This window comes from Globicephala melas, chromosome 6 (genome assembly GCF_963455315.2).
Source record: "Globicephala melas chromosome 6, mGloMel1.2, whole genome shotgun sequence".
Classification (NCBI taxonomy): domain Eukaryota; kingdom Metazoa; phylum Chordata; class Mammalia; order Artiodactyla; family Delphinidae; genus Globicephala; species Globicephala melas.
In genome coordinates, this window is record NC_083319.1 from 52,786,369 (window position 1) to 52,808,080 (window position 21,712).

General features: G+C 40.3%; 1 pseudogene; it reads right to left on the reverse strand.

Moving 5' to 3' along the window:
* Positions 1–11,138: 11,138 nt before the first annotated feature.
* The window catches only part of LOC115863917 (importin subunit alpha-1 pseudogene), a 113,220-nt pseudogene continuing 102,646 nt past the window's right edge, over positions 11,139–21,712 (reverse strand).

Consider the following 21,712-nt stretch of genomic DNA (forward strand, 5'->3'; position numbering starts at 1 on the left):
CCAAAGTTTATTTAACAAGTTTCCCATTATTGAAGCATATGATGCTGATAATCTACCACTCCATGTCTTCCGGGACAAGATGGCATCTCTGAGAATTCTTGTCTTCTAGGTCAAAATGCTCCAGCCCTTCTTTTCTTATATCCATTAACTTAATTTGATCGAATCTTGAAGAAGGGTATGAAGCAGCAATGAGCCCTCACTTTTATCTAAGTGAGGCAACAGAAGCATTCATTATTTCTTCAGTTAGTCATTCAACCAGAATTCAAGTCCCTTCGTCAGGTCAGGTACTGTGATGGAGCAAGCAGTAGAGAGATAAATAAAGCACAGATACTTTACTACAGAGTATCACAATCAGAAGACAACCTTTGCTGAAGTTAGACACCTATTCTCCAGGTGAACCAGAGCAAAGACTAAGCTAACTTTACCAATGTCTAGTCTAGAATGTAACTCTAATTTGTGTGTTTTACTCTGCACAGCTCTTTTGTTCAGTTTTAGGATTTGTATTAGTTTTCCACTGCTGCATAATGAATTACCCTAAAACTTAGCAGCTTAAAGCATCAAACATTTAACATCTCACATTTTCTGTGGGTCACGTATGTAGGAGAAACTTAGCTGACAATTCAGGCTCAGAGTCTCTACAGTTAGGGCTACATCATCCAAAGGATGGCTGGGACTGGAAATCCCACTTCCATGAGGGCTCACTCACATGACTGTTGGCAGGAGGTCTCATTTTCTTTCTGGTTGTTGGCAGGAAGCTCCATTCCTTGCCACATGGACCTCTGCAGAGGGCTGCTTGAGTGTTCTCATGTCATAGTATCTGTCTTCCTTTAGAGCAAGTAATCCAAGAGAGAGCAAGGTGGAATCCACAGGGTTTTTTTATGACCTAGTCTTGGAACTACCATCACTTCTGCAATATGTTATTGGTCACAGACCAACCCTGGTACAGTATAGGGATGATACAAGGGTGTGAACACTAGGACAGAGGGACCACTGGGGACTATCTTAAATGCTGACTTAGAGGCTTTAGCGATTGAAAAATTCCATGAGCCCCAAAACTCAGGAAAATGCTAAGAATATTATATTCGTTTTAGTAGCGTATTTCATATGAAGATCACAGAATGGATACAAACTGTCCATAGCTTCATGAGACATAATAGGAAAAAAATCTATAAATCAAGAGAGAAACTTTGAGATTATTTTTCTAGTTTTCTAATTTGACCTGTATTTCAGTGCACCTGATGAGATGAAAATAAAAAAAGAAATTAAACCAGCCACTTCTCTAAATAGGGCCAGAGACAGACTGCCACTTTAAGAAAGATTTTCCTTACTACAGAAAAAGATTGCTGAGAGGCCCACCTTGTTTCATAAATGGTAAGGCATGTAGGTACCCAGAGTCCCAGAGAAAATGTGTAACAGGACCTCTTATTTTGTGTGGGTGTCTTCAAAGACCATGTATCCCAATCTCTTCTGCTTTGCAGAGATTGGGCAGGGTTATATTCACATTGCCCAGAGATTCCAGGGGAGATCTGCTTAGAAAAAGATATTAAAACTCTAACCCCATTACCCAAAAGTGAAGGAAACCTGTCTAGAGAGACCAAGTGATTCTGACAAATGCTCAAAAGTAGGAAGGGCAATGAGACTCCAGAACTTCAATAACTATGAGGGCAGACACTGGTACTGGATGGGTGAGAAGCTGTGTGGGAGCTGCGTCTCTGTGCCTGTGAGCCGGCAGCACTGCCTGTTACCTGTTCTCTGCCCTCCAGGGAACAGTCTCTTACCTTGGGAAAACGAATGGGAGTAAATCAGCAGTGTTGAGAATGCTGAGTGGTCCTTTGAGTAATGTAACGCTGGGGAGTGAGACTGTCCCCTGTGGAGGAGCACTGTGGGGGGCTGGCCACATGGTGCCTGAGAATTGAGGCAGAGAACAGAGATCAGAGATGTCAAGGGGCTGACTCTAAATGAGTTTGAAGCTCTGGATCCAGTCATGCCTGAAGACCAGAACGTATCAGTATGAATGAGATGATGGAGTGTCTAATCTGTTTGAGTTAGTTTTCTTTCTTGTTTTTTCTTTCTGTGAACTCAGGTCCACAAAATTGGATTAATCATGGTCGTTGGTTCATGACAACAGTTAATTCAAGCATAATCCTCTTTCAATTATTTTAATAGTGTAATGAATACTCACAATTCTTCACCCCAAGGAGGAATTATAACCTAATGTCAGTGTTAGGGGTTGAATTGTGTCCTCCTATAATTTATATTTTGAAGTCCTAACCCCCAGTTCCTCAGAATGTGACCCTATTTGGAAATAGGATCATTCCAGATATAATTAGTTAAGATGAGGTCATTAGGGTGGGCTCTAATCCAAAATGACTGGGGTCCATTTAAAAAGGGGAAATCTGGATCCAGAGTCAGATACACATAGAGGGAAGACACTCATCTACAAGCCAAGGAGAGAAGACTGGATAGATCCTTTTCTCATAGCACTCATAAGTACTAACATTGATTTTGGATTTCTAGCCTCTAGAAGCATGAGACAATAAATTTCTGTTGTCTAAGCCACCTAGTTTGTGGTACTTTATGAAGGCAGCTATAGCAAACTGATACAATCAGTAACTTATATTTACTAACATGCTGCTCTCCATTCCATCCTCCTGCCTTCCCTTTAGAACTAACATGTTCTGAACTTTGTGTGTGTGTGTGTGTGTGTGTGTGTGTGTGTGTGTGTGTACATACGTAATTGAGCCACTGAACTAGAGCCAGCAGCTGGCTACCCCAAGAATTCACATTATGCAAGAAAAATAAACATTTATATATTTAAGTCACTCTTAAGGTTTCTGTTACCTGTGGCCAAAATCATTACTGATTAATATAGAGATGAACTGGATTTCCTGGTAAAGTGCATGTAGAAGGGTCTGAGAATTGCATTTGGAACTCCACCTGTAGAGGAGAAAAGATTTAAATATTCAGATTGCTAAGTATAGAGTTAAATGTCTCAACTACTTATACATAGGTAAACTGAGGCTCAAGGACGAACAGTGATGTATCCATGGGTCTGTATCTGGGAGGGACTAGCCTTGGGTAAAGGACTGATACATGCACACATTTTTTTAGATCAAAACTGAGGCTGGTAATGGTAAATACAGACTTCTCCCAATTCCCAGCTCTATAACTTCAATGGTGTTATTCCCGCCTTAGCTTTCAATTCACTAGACTTAGTTTTATCTCAATCTGCCTTCCACTTGGCCAAAAGCATCTCCCACGACCAAAAGTTATAGATCACCTTCATTACTCTTTCCTCTTATGAAGCAATAGTGACATTCTTGGACGAGAACTCTGTGAAACAGCTGTTTCAATTAAGTGCTTCTCAGGTATTTGAAGAAAATTATAACTGCTGATGATGGCTAGGTGCTATCTATGAGATCTGACTCCCTGTTCTATCCTTTTCTTTTCCTTTTATATTACAAATATCCTTCACCCCACAAGCAAGCTTACACTATTCTGGTGCGCGTGTTCTTGGAAAATAATCCGCTGAGAAAGATGACCAAGAAATGGCACTGGATAAAAAAATGATCTAATCACTAAAGGGATAAATCTGGAATGCTCAGCTTTGTTAATGGGAGGCAAAGAGTATCATCCCTGTCTGCCTAGACCATACCTGCACGTTCTTCTAATTAAGTTCCCGTTCAGTGGCCTCAACAAAGCTGCATTCTGTTGTCTCTTAACTCAGTCTCCAAAGTGCTGGAGAAGACTTTATGCTACTCAATTGCCACAGCAAAAGTGATGGAAATCATTAATAGTTCTGATAATGCAAGCATTAGGGTTTGGATTACTGCTTTGGGATATTGTTTCTAATGACACAATGGTTTGCTAAGCTGCAACTATTCAGTATAACAACACAAAGAACAAATTTCTACACGTGGACAGTTGCTGGTACCTGCACCGGGAGTGGAGTTGGCAATATGTTATGCCTCAAAAGTCTACACTAATGGGTTAGAGTCAGTCTATGCAAATATACCTTAAAAAGGGAATGGTTCCAAGCCAGTAAGACTGAACTATTAGGAGGATAAATATATTAACAAATCCTTAGAAATGATGTCAATCAAGAGAGGGGATGGTCTGAAATGGAAGCATAAACCCAAAGAATAACAATAAGTGTTGAATTGCCTAACCTAATTTGACCAGGGGAGAGGAGTCTTAACCAGTGGGCCTTCACTATTAGGATTTCACCGCAAATGCCTGAATAGAGATGAAAACATCAAGCTAATTTACCCTATGCCATTTATGTTAACTACCTCCCCTTTTTCTGATTTGATCCTAAACAGCCAATTTCTAATTTTTTAAATTGAACTATCATTGACTTACAATACTGTGTTAATTTCTGCTATACAGCAAAATGATTCAGTTATATAAATATATACATTCTATTTTTATATTCTCTTCCATTATGGTTTATCACAGGATATTGAATATAGTTCCCTGTGCTATACAGTAGGACCTTGTGGTTTATCCGTTCTATATATACTAGCTTGCACCTGCTAATCCCAAACTCACACTCCATCCCTCCCCCACCCCCCCCTCCCCTTTGGCAACCACAAGTGTGTTCTCTATGTCTGTGCGTCCTCAACAGCCAACTTCTTGATAATATGGCTGCCCATAGAGATCTTCAAACAGGGGGAAAATATGCCAACATAAATACTATAGTCCACAAGACAGGATATTTCCAAATATAAGTTAATAAATAAGGATTCTAATTTTCTGTGTTTGTATATTGATATCCACTAGTGTAGTTAGGGCGAGTCTTCCCCCTGAAAACGCATCTACCTTCAGTGGAAGGAAACCCAGTTTTATAGACCTGTGAGGCTGAAGTCTGTGGCAGACTCAACATGGTAACATCACCCTATGAGGCATCTCCACGTGGCTATGCCCACCCCTCGTCGGCTGGCTTTTAAGTTGAGGGTGAACCAAATTCATGGAGGTGAATCCTGGGGCTCTTATATTTCCTGCTCAAGTCTTGCAGGAGTAACATTCCTGTATCAGAATGATACATTTACAAATGTTTTGATCAGGCTAGAGCTTGAATGAACATCTATTTCATCCTCTTGCCTTCAGTTAAGCAATCAACAGGTTTTCACCCAGTAGGCACCAAAAAGGAAGATGTCCATCAAGAATTCCCTGAAGGCAAATGCCATTGTTTCCTTTCAATTCCAAGTGGCCAGATCAGAAGAGTTCTATGAAAGTACAAAAGACAGCAGCTTGAGGGTCTTTCGCTGAAGGCACCTACTCCACCCTTAATTGTCGAATGCAGATAAGGACTGGTAAACATTTGAAAATGGGTTCTTTACTGCTCTGTGCACTGAGGGATGGGAAAGAGCAATGAAGGAGGCAAGGTGGCGCAGAGATAGGACTATGGTCTAGGAGTTCGAATGCCTGAGCTTGAGTTTTGGCTCAATAGCTCCAGCAGGGCACGACTTCCATCCTGTCTTTTCACCTTACTCCCCTCCATTGTTGAAGCATAGCACAGAACTATATGAGATTGGAAGTCCCCTCCAGGGCTAACAAGAGAGGAAGATGCTGCCTAGAGAGAGCATTTGACTTTGGACCCTACATAATTCCTCAAACTTCTCAGGATGTTTGCAAGTGAGTCGGGAGATGGTCGAGCATCTGATTGAACCAGGCCTCCCTAATTCACACCCCAGCCATTCCTTCATGCCAAAGTAAGGTTTCCACTCACATTTGTGGGAGGGAAGGTGATGACTAATTTGTATCATTTGGAGACTGCAGATGTTGTCACCTGATACTTGCCTTAAGCTGAGGGAGTCTCACCTCTAGCTAAAGATGTCTGCAGGGTTGTCATTCTCAGATGTTGCTATTTCTGCTGGTCACCCACTAAGGATGCAGAGACTTCAACTGACTGCACGATCACTAAACAGCACAGATCTATTGATGCTGATGGCCACTGGGTAAGGACCTGAAGCAATGGCAGGGGTGCTGTGAAAGGGACAGCAAATTGAGACATAGAGTGAATGTGGGAGATTAGGATGGACGAAGAAACTTCAACAGGGATCTTGAGCAGAGATGCCTCACTGACAGAACCTAGGGAGTAAAGTACCTACTCCCCAAGTCGCTGCTACAGGGTTTACCAGCAAAGTTAATAGCAACATTTTCTATAGCAATCATGTTATAAGAAACACACCAGCATCAAACAGCAGATATGACATCCGAGAAGGTTTGTTGGCAGAGAAATACCTACCATTTACTAATTTGTCTTGCTCTGAGCAAATGAAAAATTAAGCCAAGTCCAGGGATCAGCTAACCTTTCAGCAAAGCCATACATTAGGCATTCATTTTCCTCTCAGCACTTAGAAAATAAAAGACGGTATTGAAAAGGAGGCCTTGCATGAGACGTGCATGACCCTGAGATACAATGAACTTGACTGAGGCAAATGTTGCCCTGAATTTGCAGAACAACATCACACGTGTAGATGCGCAAACATATGTGCATGTACATAAAAAGGATAACACATGCTTAAAGAAAAAGCCATTCCCCAGCACGGAAAGAAATAATTTCTCAACAGAAAAAGCAGACACCATGATGGCAAGAGTCCCTTGCAGAGACAAAGCTGCTATACTTATTCTTGTAAGGATTGGGCAATAAGTACAACTACCTACTATATTTTAAGTCAAAAATGATTAAGATGATTGGAGTTTTCTGGGATGATGCAAGCACACATTCAAGGGGCCATCTGGTCAGTGGATGCTTTCTGGTCCAAGCTGACTGTACCTAAGTTAATGGCAAGTCCTTTTATAGATTTTGCTACTGTTTCATGTTATATCAAATAAGGACCCCTGATGACAAGAGCATAGTATTATGGAATGGGATATAATGACAACCTACAGATTGAAGGGGGGTGGCTTCCATTTTGGAAGGGATGGTTACTACCCACCAGATTCAAAGTGGATGTGGCAGATGGAAGAAAAGGGAATAGTTTCCTTGCCTGTGGGGTTCAATGAATGGACAGAGCTGCCTTGCCAACGAGCTGAATGGCTCAAGATAACTTGGCAGGCCTCTGCGAGAATAATCACTAAGAGGGCATGAAAAAAATAATAGAGTGAAAATTTTAATTTTGGGGGGAAATTTTATATCTAATGAATCTGAAAAAATAATAAGTGATGAAGCTGTGGATATCAGCCCTTTTTAGTATTTTATATATGCATCATTTTTTAATAAAATATACAATTAAACATTATCAGTGCTTCCTATGCAGGCATTTTAGGGGAGAAAATGTTTCCTTCTGTCACCCTGAACTTCAGGAAAGAAAGCTCCGCTCAGGAAACTTTGGGTTTTTTGTTAGTTTATTTATTTATTTATTTTATTTTGGAATTGGAGTATAGTTGATTTACAATATTGTGTTTCAATATATATTGAGTTTCAGGTATATAGCACAGTGATTCAGGTATACCACACAGGAATATTTATATATATATATATATATATAAAAATATATATATATGTATAAATATATATATATGTATTCCTTTTCAGATTCTTTTCCCTTATAGGTTATTACAAAATATTGAGTATAGTTCCCTGTGCTATACAGTAGGTCCTTGTTGTTTATCTAGTTTATATATAGCAGTGTGTATCTGCTAATCCCAACCTCCTAATTTATCCCTCCCCCCATTTTAATATACCGTGTCAATGTATAGACTTGTTCTTTTTAAAGTACATATGTGGGCTTTGCCTATCTCTAATTACATGGTATGAATTATTAGTGATCCTTATTTAGATTTTTTCTAATTTAACGAATGACAGCTCTGGAACTTAGTACTCTCAGAGGTCTATCATAAATATCTCCTGCATTGACTATACTCTTTTTGTCATGATTAAAACTCAGTATTTTGGATGGCTGTCTCTAAGTGTGATCCTCAGCTAGAAAAAAGATGTAGGAATGTAGACACTTTCAGAAGTCTCTTTCTAGGAGGGACGCATTCCACGCTTCAAAGATACCTAGTATTTTATAGCTTGAGACTGTAAATTACCTAATCCAACTCCTTCGTTCTATAGATGAAGATGTTTCAGTTACGAGACATATAAACAGTAATGTCATGAGGCTACCCTCCTTCCCTGATACAGTGTTCTTTAAAATAATGTGTTGTTTCAAAGTGATACCTGATCATTAAAATAGTATAGAGTTACTAATAAACAACAATATAACATCCGTTTTGACCCAGCCCAACCCCAATTCTGCTACGTAGAAGATCATCTTCCAAAATACTTAACTCTAAATATCACCCTAGTAACTGGATTCCTTGATTCCTTGACTTTAGGAATTATTCATTGACTTCGTATTAAGATAGATAAGGATTTAGCTTTCAGAGAAGAAATACATGGCTTCCTTATCATATTCCTTAAACTTTCATTTCTAAGCTTAGAAATGACTCCATTCTTTTTCTTGAGGGTACTCAGAGCTTGTTGACTTCCTATATAAAACAGATCGATTGCTTTCAGGGCTTATTCAAATGTCTTTCAGACTATGATTTCATTTCATTGGACTCTATCATTCAGTTCCCAGGCCAAAAAATCCAGAAACCACTCTAGTTAATTAAATCAGGGAGGAATGAACTTCCTCTTGAGGTAATTCATTACTAAAGTATTGGAAAGACAGAAGGAGTAAGAGGAAGAAGGTGGTATTACCCAGAGACAGTAACTGCAGTAAACACCACCGCCCTTGCAGAAACACCCGAGTCCACACTTCCCTCTACCACTGAGAAGAAGCCCATAGCCTCCAATACCTTGATGCTCTAGGAACATATGCTCTGCAGATGCTGTTGGAAGTTCTACCAACATGGCTGGTGCACTTGTATTAAAGCTACTGAAGCCACTGCCAGAATCACAAGGTCTTCTACCTTCCTCCTACCTTCTAATTGCATTCAAAATTCTCCCACAGGATAAAATAAATTAGAACCCAGCTAACAATGGAGTCTCAAAAAGGTAGTTTTCAGGCTCTCAGGTCCAGAAATACACAGGAGAGTATGGAAAATCAGTGTGTAGCTGAGAGCCAACAAACCATTTCTGGAGCAGACTTTGGATTCGTTTAGGCTTACATCTTCATGTTTTGGTGTAAAAACTTCTAATTTCTCAATGAATTCCTCAGAAAGTATGCCTGAAAGGCAAACATTCTGAGTCTCTGCGTGTCAGAAAATGCTTGGATTGTGTCTTCACGTTTGATTGATAGTTTGGTTAAGTACAAAATTCTAGCTTCAAAATTGTTTTCATTTCAAATTGGTAGGCATTGCTCCATTGTCTTCTAGAATCATGTACACCTCTTTAGAAGTATGAGTCTAGTTCTTATTGCAGGGTGTTTTTTACCATTTTTCTCTCTGGACAAAACAATTCCTCAAAACCAATTCTTCCTCAGACTATGTTTTAAGTGTATTCAGTTCTCTCCTCTGAGAGAGATCTGCCGTCACCCTGGAACAGACCCACTAAATCACTCAACTGGATTATTGCAATAGCTTCCTAACTGCTGTTTCCATTCTTGGACCCACTTCCCAAGAATATATTATCCAGAGTTATCCTTTTAAAATATAAATCAGTTAATGTCATCCTTCTAATTAGAATAATTCAGTGGTTTCCTGTATCAATTAGCTTTTGCCGCATAACAAATTACCCTGGAAGTCAGTGGCCTGAAACAACAAATATTTGGATTTCTCTTGCAGTTTTGTGGGTCAGTGAGAAGTATTTCTGGCCTGGTTGAGTTTGTTTGAAGCTGGATGGTCAAAAATGATCTCACTCAGATGTCTGGCTGTAGGTAAACTAGGTGGTCTAGAGGGGGAGGGGTGGCACCTAAGTTGAATTAGCTCATCATTGCTCCATGTGGCACTGCATCTTCTAGTGGGCTTCTAGCTTACCATCTTCACAGGGCAGTCTCAGGGTTCCCTAGGCATCTGAAGAGAGCAAGCATCAATGTACAAATGCTCTTCAGGTTTTTGCTGGCATCACAGTTACTAATATCCCATCACTTAAAGCAAATCACCTGACCAAAGTTTCACAATCATTGTGGTCCAGTAGATCCATGAAATCATGTGGAAGTCAAAGGCAGTAAAATGTCATTCTATCAATGCATGGATACTTCCTTTACTAGAGATTTTCCCAGGTGACTCTAATCTTCATTACTTCAGTCACCCATCACTGCTATGCCAAAGGCTGAAGATATACATATGGCTAAGACATAGTCTCTGGTTTTAGGAGGCCCCTGGAGTGAGGCAGCCACACACCATCAGTCTGTGATTAAGATAATTAAAGAACCTACCTGAATTGAAAAAGACAAATGAACAAACTGAAAGTCACCATATCACATTTGATGAAAACTGGCAAACACACTTAGACAAACTCTGGCAAAAATTTTGCATTTTAACCATAAGGGGAAGAAAAACCCTTTAAGTATAAGGAAAATTAACAAAAAGAATCATCAAAGGAGAAAGAAACCAGGTTGACCTAAAATTTCTCTGAAATGTTATATGCAGTAATTCATGGGAGCAGTAGCTACGGTTTTGGAAAGTTGTGACCTAAGAATTTTTCCCAAATAGTCTGTCTTTAAAGAGAAAAATCCCTCAGATTTAAAAGGGCCTTCCTTTAAAAAAAATTACTTTAGTATTCATGCTGCTTAATGGAGAAATGAAGTCATATTAGGAATTCTAGAATGGAGAATTCAAGTTATAAAAAGACTTGAAGGTCATACCTTTCTGTTTAGCCTATAAACTCAAGATCCATTTAAATTATATTGATATATTGTCAGGTGGATACTACAGCCTGGGGCAAGGATGTGGCCTGTATTCTGCTGTTCTTTATTTCTACTTCCACTCTTTTCTTACGGAAGAAGAATTTTTTTTTTTTGGTATTTAATCTTTATTTACAGGACACTGCAAGATATGAAATTCCACATAGAAATAGGAAACCCATTGAGAGGAGAAGCTTCATACAGTATGTACAGTTTGGAACTGTTCAAGTATAGTTTCTTTGTAAAAAGTGCTACAATAACAAACCATGTGTAAAGAGTTCTTAGTAGAGAAACAGTAAGACAAACTTCTACCAGACACAGTACACAACAAACAACTTTATGCCTCAGATGTACAGTCTAAAAGCTGAAGGTCCCAGCAGTGCCATCCTGAACTTGGAACATATACCCTTCAGAGGTAGTTTCTGGCATTTTGATCTGCCTCTTCCTCCACAGAGAAACACTTCTCAATCAAGTTTAATGAAGCTTTGTACACAGACTCATGTTCATGGTCTTGTAGAGCTTCAGTTTTGTCCAAACCTCCACATTCTTCAATCCTTATACTAAGTTTCTCAGTTTCCCCTAGTTTCTCAGCAGCGTGAAAGATATTTGAGATGGCGTCCAGAGTAACCAGAATAATTTTGGTGTCTTTCGCAGTTAGAAGGTTCATCAACGGTTCTATTACGCCACAATGAACAAGGTATACGATCTGCTCAACTGTTCCACCCCTTGTGTAGTTGGTCACAGCCCATACAGCTTCCTTTTGTGTCTTAAAGTCGGCCTTAGAGAGAACGCCAACAAGGAACGGGACTAAGCCATGATGTACAACTTGCTGTATCTGGTCCCGGCAGCCAGCCGTGATGTTTGACATCGTCCACGTAGCTTCCTTCTGAATGTTAGTTTTGGAGTTTGTTCGCAGGCTGGGAAAGATGGCAAGTACTCCTGCATCTATTACAACCTGAGTCTGTTCATCTGTCCCAGTGATGATATTCCTTACGGCTCTTAGCGCGGGAGTCACAATTGGCAATTCAGTAGCTCCTAAAAGCTTCACCAGTTGAGGTACAACCCCCGTTTTCACAACCATTTCAATCCGTTCATTTGGACCATCGGTAAGGTAGGAAATAGCCCAGCAGGTATCAGCTAAAACTTCTGGATCATCATGTTGCAGGAGACGAACTAAAGTAGGAAGAATTTGCTCAACAGCATCTAAGGGGGGGGGGGGGGTGCAGGATTCTTGTTGCGACAAAGATTTGAAAGTGTCCAGGTAAGATTACGTAAGTAAGCACATGTTAAGATGACAAATCAGGAGCCGCCAAAAGTGCCAACAGCGGGTCAACTGCACCGTACTTGATAACCAAGTCTCGGAAAACCGAGCCATCACCTGCAATGTTTCCTAGAGCCCATACAGCTTGTTCACTGATGTGAGTGTGGGGAGATGCCAACAGAGAAATGAATGCTGGGATAGCAGCTCCATCTACCACAGCCTTGGTCTGTTCTGATGTCCCGGAAGCAATGTAAGTGAGGACCCAAGCAGATTCAAACTGAATGGGACTACAATCAGTTCTGCCCAAGAAGGACGCAAATTTTGGAATCAAACCAGCCCGGATTATGCTGTCTATAGGGGGCTGTTTCTCCCTGGAAAGCAGTTTCCTAGCAGCTTTTGTACCTTGGAGCTGGCTTTGCAAATTGTTGCTATTTGTGCCTTTGACAATGTCATCAACAGACCAATTTACAGTGCCCTGGTTGTTGCGGTTTTCCTGCAGTGGAGAAGCAGCATCATCTGGAAAAGAGCTGACATTTCTCCTTTTCAGCATCTGGTCACTCTTCTTAGCTTTCCTGAGCTCCACACTAACTTCTGTTCGGTGCCGCTTCATTCCTGGACTGTCTTTCCCCTTGTTCTTGAATCTGTTAAGGCGGGCAGCTGGTGAATTAGCATTCTCATTGGTGGACGTGGTTATGAGACAAAGGGAGAAAGCTACACAGCCGGCTCAAGCTTCCACAGGAGGCGGTGCGGGGCGCACAGGCTGCGGATCGACTGCGCTCAAGACGTCCACCACGGTCAGCCCAAGGATGGTGTGGTACGGAAGAAGAAATATTTTCATTAGCAATATTCTTCCTTCCACCCTTCAAAGGGCATATCTTAGCATCTCTGATGTATGTGTAAAACAACTGATACAACCCATCTAAAATGGTTATTTACATAGTTTAGACACTGCCAGGATGATTAATGAACAACTTTTTTCCTGTTGTACTAAAGCAGAATTGTGCTCATTCGTTCATTCATCCATTCATTCATATGTCAGTTTACTCAACAGATAGTTATTTAGTGCCTCTTTTTGCCTGTCACTGTGTTACTCGCTGAGCGTGAAATGGTGAAAATAACAGACAATTCTTTGCTTCATAGCATGTATGAATATCAGTAAGATAAGAAAAATCTCTTCAAGTTCATTTTTATTGCTAATGATTTTAATCAACTATGGAGTTTCCTTTTTTTTTTTTTTTCCTGTACGCGGGCCTCTCACAGTTGTGGCCTCTCCCGTTGCGGAGCACAGGCTCCGGACGCGCAGGCTCAGCGGCCACGGCTCACGGGCCCAGCCGCTCCGCGGCATGTGGGATCTTCCCGGACCGGGGCACGGATGCATGTCCCCTGCATCGGCAGGCGGACTCCCAACCACTGCGCCACCAGGGAAGCCCTGGAGTTTACATTTTTAAAACATATGTTGAATAATCTGAGCAATTAGAGATCCAGATTGGGAAATACTTTCTATCACCAAAACTCTCTTCATAATATTTCCACCTAAGACGTATGAATGTTTTTATGCAAAAATAAATGCATAGAAAAAAATGTTAGTAAGAACACACACTAAAATATTAAAAGTGATTAACTCTGGGGAGTGGAAAAAGAGTTTTTATTTCCTTTTACTTTCTGACTTCACCAAATCATCTATATTCAAGCATATATTATCTTTATAGTAGTATGTCAGTAGAGGTAAATCTAGTCCCTGGTACAGGAAAAAGTAAAATTAGTGGCTGTCACAAAAAAAGTTATTTCTTACTCTTATCACAGCCCAGTAAGGTTGTTCCTGATGGGATACATTTTTTTCAAGTGTGATTCAGAGACCCAGACCCTCTTCATTTTGTGGCTCTGCCATCTTCAACAAGTGAATCCCAAGTTTTTCCTAGGAGATGTACCCATCCCTGCATTCCAGAAAGAGAAAAGATGACCCCCTGGGAGGATCGTATGGGCCGTGCCTGGAAGTCACATACATCAGTTTTTCCTGCATCCACATTGGTCAGATCTCTGTCACTTAGCCACATCTAGATTCAAGGGAAGCTGAGAAATGTAGTCTAGTTGTGTACCCAGTATGAAGGAAAACAAGTGATGGTGAACACATCGAAGTCTTGGCCACAGTCAGCTCTTCCATTTGACTCTCATTCTCACACAAAGAACACACTTGCTCCTCCCCAGCAACAACTTTGAGAAACAACTCAGAAGTCCCAACCAGCCGCTGTACCCATTTCAAAGCTCTGCGTCTCCAGAATACACACAGTCCATGCCATCCGTCTAGATGGGACTCCCTGTGGTCCAGCAGGCTTTGAATTAAAAAGACAAGTCATTTTCTCCTTCATCTCATCCCAACACACCCACTCAATGGTGGGACAGGGAGAGGATGAAAACCATCAGTACTCCCGTGGAGGAATGGGAACACATACCACTGATTCTGCTTTCTGGGAGCAACTCTCTTACACATTGCTCCTGGCTTCTGGCTCTGCCTTCTGAGAATTCTTTATTGTCCATTTTCAAAGTTGCTATTGAGGAAAAAACGGTCCTTCAGGGCTGTACAGTTTTCACTGCACACTTCAAGCTGGTATAAATGTGGATGCCTGAAGGTTGTTTTAAGCCTCACATAGTTAAAGGGATTTTCAGTCCAGGTTTGTGGTTTCGTTGGCAATCACTGTACCCTAAGACACATAATCAACTTCTGATCTATTTGCTTCCATTCAGTTTCATGTACCAGTAACCATACCCAAAATTCTCTCCTAATCATGATTTTCAGACCTGATTTATTTCTTTGCTTTATCACCACCCCTCTCTTCCTCTCTGATTTCAGTGATGACTTTCTTAAAGCTGTCTAGAATTATGGTACAGGTGAGAAGGCCAAGCCCTCAATCTGATCTTTGCCACAGGGCTGAGTTTTATTGGGCCTTTGTTGCATAAATCCTTTTCCATGCTTATCTCTTAGTATTTGGATCAACAGCTTAGTATTAGAAGCAATAGCTTTTCCAACCTTTGGTACCAAATGTCTGCACTCTCTAATCCCTTTTATCCTGTGTGGAAACTGGTCAATTCCATTCTGAGGTTATCTCCTTTTTTATTGTAGTAAAGATATTCACAACAAAATTTACCCGTCTTATCCATTTGTAAATGTACCATTCAGTGGCATTGACTTCATTTACATTGTGTACAAACATCATCGTCATCCATCCACAGAACTCTTTTAATCTTCCCCAGCTAAAGCTCTGTACCTATTAAACACTAACTCCCCATTCTCCCTTGGCCCAGCCCTTGACAACCACCATTTACTTTCTGTCTCCATGAATTTGACAACTTTAGGTATCTCATCTATGTGGAATCCTTTTTTACATATTTGGTCTTTTTTGTAACTGGCTTATTTCACTTAGCATAATGTCTTCAAGGTCCATCCGTGTTGTAGCATGTACCAGAATTTCCTTCCTTTTTAAGGCTCAATAATATTCCATTGTGTATATATATACCATATTTTGTTTATCCATTCACCCATGGTTATCTTTTTTTTGTAATAATTTGCTAAAAGTAGAAAATAAAAGCCAACATATTCCATTGCACTGATTTCTGACAACCACTTCCCTTCAAGCTACAGTCTCAGTAACATATAGTGTGTTCTTCCAAGTCATCACAGACAACAGTTTACCAAGTGTTTTGTCACTGCATAATACATCTTTTTTTTCCAGTCTCCAATATCAGTTTCCTCACTGCTCTTCCCTGACCTCTATATCAATGCCCATGTTTTAAATGTTACTATGACAGCATCCTGCTAAATGATACTACTTACGTTATTTCTTACAATAATTCTAGGGGTTATAATAGATAAACATGGAACTATCAATGTCTGCCTTAATTTGGGTTCTTTCAAAAGCAGAAGGCATCAAGGACCTGAGTCCTGGTGGTTTATTTGGAAAGTGATCCCAGGAGACAAAAATGAAGGAATAAGGAGAGACAGGGAAGAAGGAAAGCACACTATGAAATGTGTTATCAAGGCCACTGCTGTGGGCTCAGTTCTGCAGGAATTGTGTATTGAATGCCTCCTACAACTGTCTTTCTGAAGGGTGGAAACTGGAGCATTTATTGACCCACTCCTGTCCGCATTGTTTGAGGGTTGCTCCTGGGGATGTTAATACTCTTGCTTATCCATGATGCATTTGCTTGTATGTAGGCCAAGTAGATTCCTGCAGGGGCAGAGAAGTCCCCCGGACAAAATGTAGAAAGATGCTCAGTGTATATTTGAGGTGGGATACAACCAACACAAAGCCTGTCCGAGTTTTTATAGAACTTTTTATCTCAGCAGCAGTAGAAATCACAGGTGGGCGGAAGAGATGCAGGACTGTGGCGTATGGTAGCAGAAGTGTCTGCTACAGTGATATAGCAACATACAAGTTTAGGCTCACTAACGTCTTAGTGCATGTGTCTCCAGCAGCCCTCCTCTAAACAGCAAGACCCAGGCATCTGCCATATTGTAGCTCTACCATCTTCAACAGATGATAGCCAAGGTCACCATGGTTATCTTTTTATTTAAATGGACAAGAAGGAAAAGGAGGCTGAAGGATCGCCCATAGGAAGTTTTTATGATTTAGATCTGGAAGGGGCATCTATCACGTCCATCTATAACCTCTTGACCAGAAGTCAGTCACATGGCTACACCTACCTGCAAGGCAGGCTGGGAAACATAGGCTATTTTTTGTTCCAGAGGGACTAGGAAATAGATTTTGGTAAACATACAGAAGCCTCTATCATAGAAAGTAAGTTTGTATTTTTTTAAAAATCTAAGGCAATATATGTTAAACACGTTAAACCTAATTTACCCTTTGACCTAGAAATTGCAGTTCTAGAGGTCCTACTCTCATGGATATTCTCTACTAGGTCCTCCAGATCTATTCTCCACCCTTCTTCCTTTCTGCATCATGGGCTCCCTAGTGTTCTGACTTCTACTTGGATTCAGCCAATGGAAATCTCCAGCAGGAGATCAGAGAATGGGAGGAGAGAAAAGTGGGAGCATATAGTTCCCTGGCAAGGCCACGCGTTAGGAGTGGCTGATTCCTCTAGTGCAGGCCACAGCTTATCGTGGGAGGCCACCTCCTACAACTCCAGCCACCTGCACAGCTTCAGCTCCGCTTCTGTCTCTCAGTTGCAGTTACTGCTCCCTCTTTTTGCCCCTTTGGGCCTGGGGTGGTGACAGCTCCCAGCTGTTCACCAGCTCTTGATGCTTTAATGCTGCTCACACTTTTTAAAATAGTCCTCAGTTGCCCCATTTAAGTGTGCCTTCTTTTTCCTTTCTGGACCCCAACTAATACATCATCCTAGAAAAATAATCAGAATTGCAAGTAAGGAACATACAAAGATGTTCAGCACAGCAATATTTAGAAGAGCAAAAGCTCTGAAACTGAGTGTCTAATAATTAGGAATAGTTAAATACATTACAATGAATGTATGATAGAAAAAAATATATATATACTAACATGTGAGTTTTCAGTGTCTTTTTCTGTCTCCTACTTCAAAAACCCTGCCTGAATCCCAGGAAAATTCTGCTCAAGTCTTTCCTTCCTGTTCTCCCTCCCCAGTCCTCAAATATTTTTCACCAGAATGAATTACTGAGTTGAGGGTGGGAGGCCTACATCTAAAGTTGTGGAGGAAATAGCTTGATTTACATTGAAAGAAAAGAAGGAGAAAAAATATTATATCAGTGAGGGGACTATATGGGACCAAAAGGGGGGACAGAAGATATGAGGAGATGAATGGGAAAAGAAGAACTTTGCCATGTGTGTTTCTTTTTGTAAACACTCTTCCAAAGAAACCTAGAATAAATATCTTTGTTATTTACAATACTCCCTGAAACTCCTGATATGAGATCCCTGTTTCTTTCCCATTTATTGATTTCTCACTGTGTGCCCCTGTGCAAAGTGAGTTCCCTGTCTCATTTCATGTGTTTGAGGCATCTCCGTATTCAAGATGAGGACACGGAAGCTCAGAAAGCTTGGCTGGGTTTTTTATGCCATCCCTATGTGTTCAGGAATTTCTGTCCCTGTGATAAAATACTGTATAGAAATTGTGTTCTAAGGATTCTAACGATCTGAAAACTGTAGTTTTATCTTTCTAAAATATATTTTATTTTCTGCTTGTAGAAATAAACTACCTAAAAATCTGAAACCTTTGTAGAGGGAGAAAAAGAGAGAGTAAAGAATGAAAGGAAATACAGTCAATAATCATAGTATTCATAAATTTCATTCAACAAATATTTATTGGACTGAGGAAACAGCAGTGAACAAAACAAAATCCCTGCATCTAGAGAACCAACACTCTAGTGGGAGAGAGATAGACAATAACACAAAAAGTAACAGCAAATAACATGACAGAATGCTATGAGGAGGGATAAAGCATGGAGGGAGTAAGTGAAGGGAGCTATTTTAGACGGGGTATCCAGGGAAAGTGTCTCTGTGAAGTAAGAATTAAACAGGGACCTAAGGAGGTCACATGTGAGAGATGAATGTGATGAGGAGGTAGGCCATGTGACCATCTGGGGGAAGAACAGTTCAGCAAAGAAAACAGTGAGCACATGACCCTGGAGCAAGAGCACTTGAGACATGTGGCAAATGGAAGGATTTCCTGCTTTTTTAAGGCTTAATTATATATATATATATATATATATATATATATATATATATATATAAAAAATATAATATATGTGTATATATATGTAGATAGATACATAGATAGATATGAGTATCAAATGCTATTATTGCAAAACTTAAGCCACTTACTGATTATTCACTTTTCTAAAAGACACAAATACAAGAATAAAATAAACACACCCAGTATATATCACATTTTGTCTATTCATTTACATATATGATTGCTTCCAAATCTTGGCTACTGTGAATAATGCCACAATAAACAAGAGAGCGCAGATATCTCTTTGAGATAGTGATTTTGCTTCCCTTGGATATATACCTAGAAGTGGGATTGCTGGATCCTATGGTAGCTCTACTTTTAATTTTTTGAGGAACCTCCATACTGTTCTCCATAGTGGCTGCACCAATTTACATTCCCACCAATAGTGCACAAGGGTTCCCTTTTCTCTACATCCTCACCAACAGTTATTATCTCATTATGATCTTGATTGGTGTTTCCCTGATAATTAGTGATGTTGAGCATCTTTTCATATACTGTTAGCCATTTGTATGTCCTCTTTGAAAAAATGTCTATACAAGTCCTTTGCCCATTTTTTTAATCTAGTTATTTGGGTTATTTGTTTTTTGTGTTTTTTTGCTATTGAGTTCTATGAATTTCTTATATATTTGGGATATTAACCCCTTATCAGATATTTGCAACAACATGGATATTTGAACCTGGAGGACATTATGCTAAGTGAAATAAGCCACAGAAAGACAAGTATCATATGATCTTACTTATATGTGAAATCTAAAACAAACTCATAGCAACAGAGAGTAGAATGGTTGTTGTCAGAGGCTGAGGGGAATGGGGGAAAAGGAGAGGTATTGAACAGAGGGCATAAGCTTTTAGTTACAAGGTGAATCAGTTCTGGAGATCTAATATAGAGCATGTTGACTGCAGTTAATAATAATATATTGTATACTTGAAATTTGCTAAGACAGTAGATCTCAGGTGTTCTCACCACACACACTCACACGTATGGTAACTACGGGAGATGATGTATATGTTAATTAGTTTGACTTGGTAAGCATTTCACAATGTATACGTATATCAAAAAATCACATTGTATACCTTAAATATATACAATTTCTAATTGTCAAAAATAAAACTCAACAAAACAAAGCAAGAGTATGCAGGACAGACTTGCTAAGTATCAAGAGGCTAGGCTTGCTAGAGCTCAGTGAATGAGGGAAAGAGCAACACGATGTGATCAGAGGGACAGCAGGGGTGTCATATTGGCCTTGGAGGCCACTGTAGGAACCTTAGATTATATTCCAATGGAATGGGATGCCATTGGATGGCTTTGGACAGGGGATGGATTGATATGATTCACATTTTAAATGGTTCACTCTGGCTACCCTGTGGAGAGTATTGATAAACTCTTGGTTACCACTGCTGGGTATTTTTGATTTTCTTTATTTTTCTGTTTTAATAATAAGCATATCTCAGTTTTACAAGCAAAAAAAAAGCATAGTTTATAAAGACAAAAGGCAATTATCTTAGTTATACATAGCTGCATAACAAAGTACCACAAGGCTCAGCAACTGAGAAGCACAAATGTTTATTATTTCACAGTTTCTGTGGGTCAAGAATCCTGGAGTAGCTCAGGCGAATGCCTCTGGCTCATCCCTCTGGCTCAGGGTATCCCAGGATGCAGTCACCTCAGGCTCACCTGGGGGGAGATCTGCCTCCAAGCTCTCTCACGTGGATATTGCCCAGCCTCCCATCCTCTCTGGCTCTTGACCAGAGACATCAGTTCTTCACTAAAAGGGCTGCTCTCTTTCCCCAGAGTGAAAATATCCGAGAGAGAGAGGATGAGAGAGAGAGTTCCTAAGACAGAAGCCATAGTCTTTTTATGACCTAATCTCATAAGTTATATCCCATCACTTCTGCCATGGTTTAGTCTTTAAGAGCCACTATATCCTGCCCATGTGCAAGGGGAGGAATTACCCAAGGGCATGAATACTGGGAGGTGGGTGATACGGAGACCATCCTGGAGGTGCTGTCACAATAACTACTTTCTCAAAGCTCCTGATTTTACAGAAGCAGAAACCTATCTGAATGTCAGCCTGGACTCTACCGCTCACCTTGAAGCCTCCACAGGGTAGTTGTGATGATGCTTCTGAAAGGGCTTTGAAAACTGCCCAGCACAGGAAAATGGAAGGGATTATTTTGCTTTTCTCATTGGTATCCATTCCAGATTTGGCCTTTATTCTTCTTCATCCCCTGTATTAATGATTTCATCGTGGGTTACGCAGTTTGTTTCTAGAGTGAAAATCTTCCAGTTTGAACAGAGAAATGACAATAGGGAGTAAGAAAGCAGAGTGTTAACTCCTCCAGGTTCAGGACGGGCTTCCTATTTAACTGTATACCTCCCAGTAACAGAAGCTCTGACAACCCAATTCCCAAAGACCTGCGTATCCCTCAGAGATGAGGCCAGCAGAAGGGGAGGGTCAGAAGAAAGCAGGATGTTAGATACATTTGCCTTTGATAGTTGTCTTATCTCGTTCCATAGTTATCCAAATTTGACTGTAAACTTTTGGAAGGCAGAGGCTTTATTAGTCTCTAAACTCTATATTCAAGCCTTACCATTAAATAATTCCCTAAGGAAAATCCTCCTCTACTGAAGGCAACTCAGTTTTAAAAAACAGCGGTGACAAAATCAACCTTAAAATTCAACCTTGCCTAAATTGTGTCATGCTACTCCATGAAAAAAAAATTCCTCAGAACACAGCTTCTGTTTCAAGATACAAAGATCTGACTCCGGGCAATTTTCTAACGTCTTCGTGCTTGCCTTTTGCACCCCTGGATTCCCCTTCCCTTTCTGGGCCCCCCTCCCATCCCAAGTGACTACTCCTTCATTTTCAGCCTCTTCTTCAAATACTACTAATTTACTCTTATACCTATTTTTATCATATTTCCCTGAGACACATATTCATTCATACTC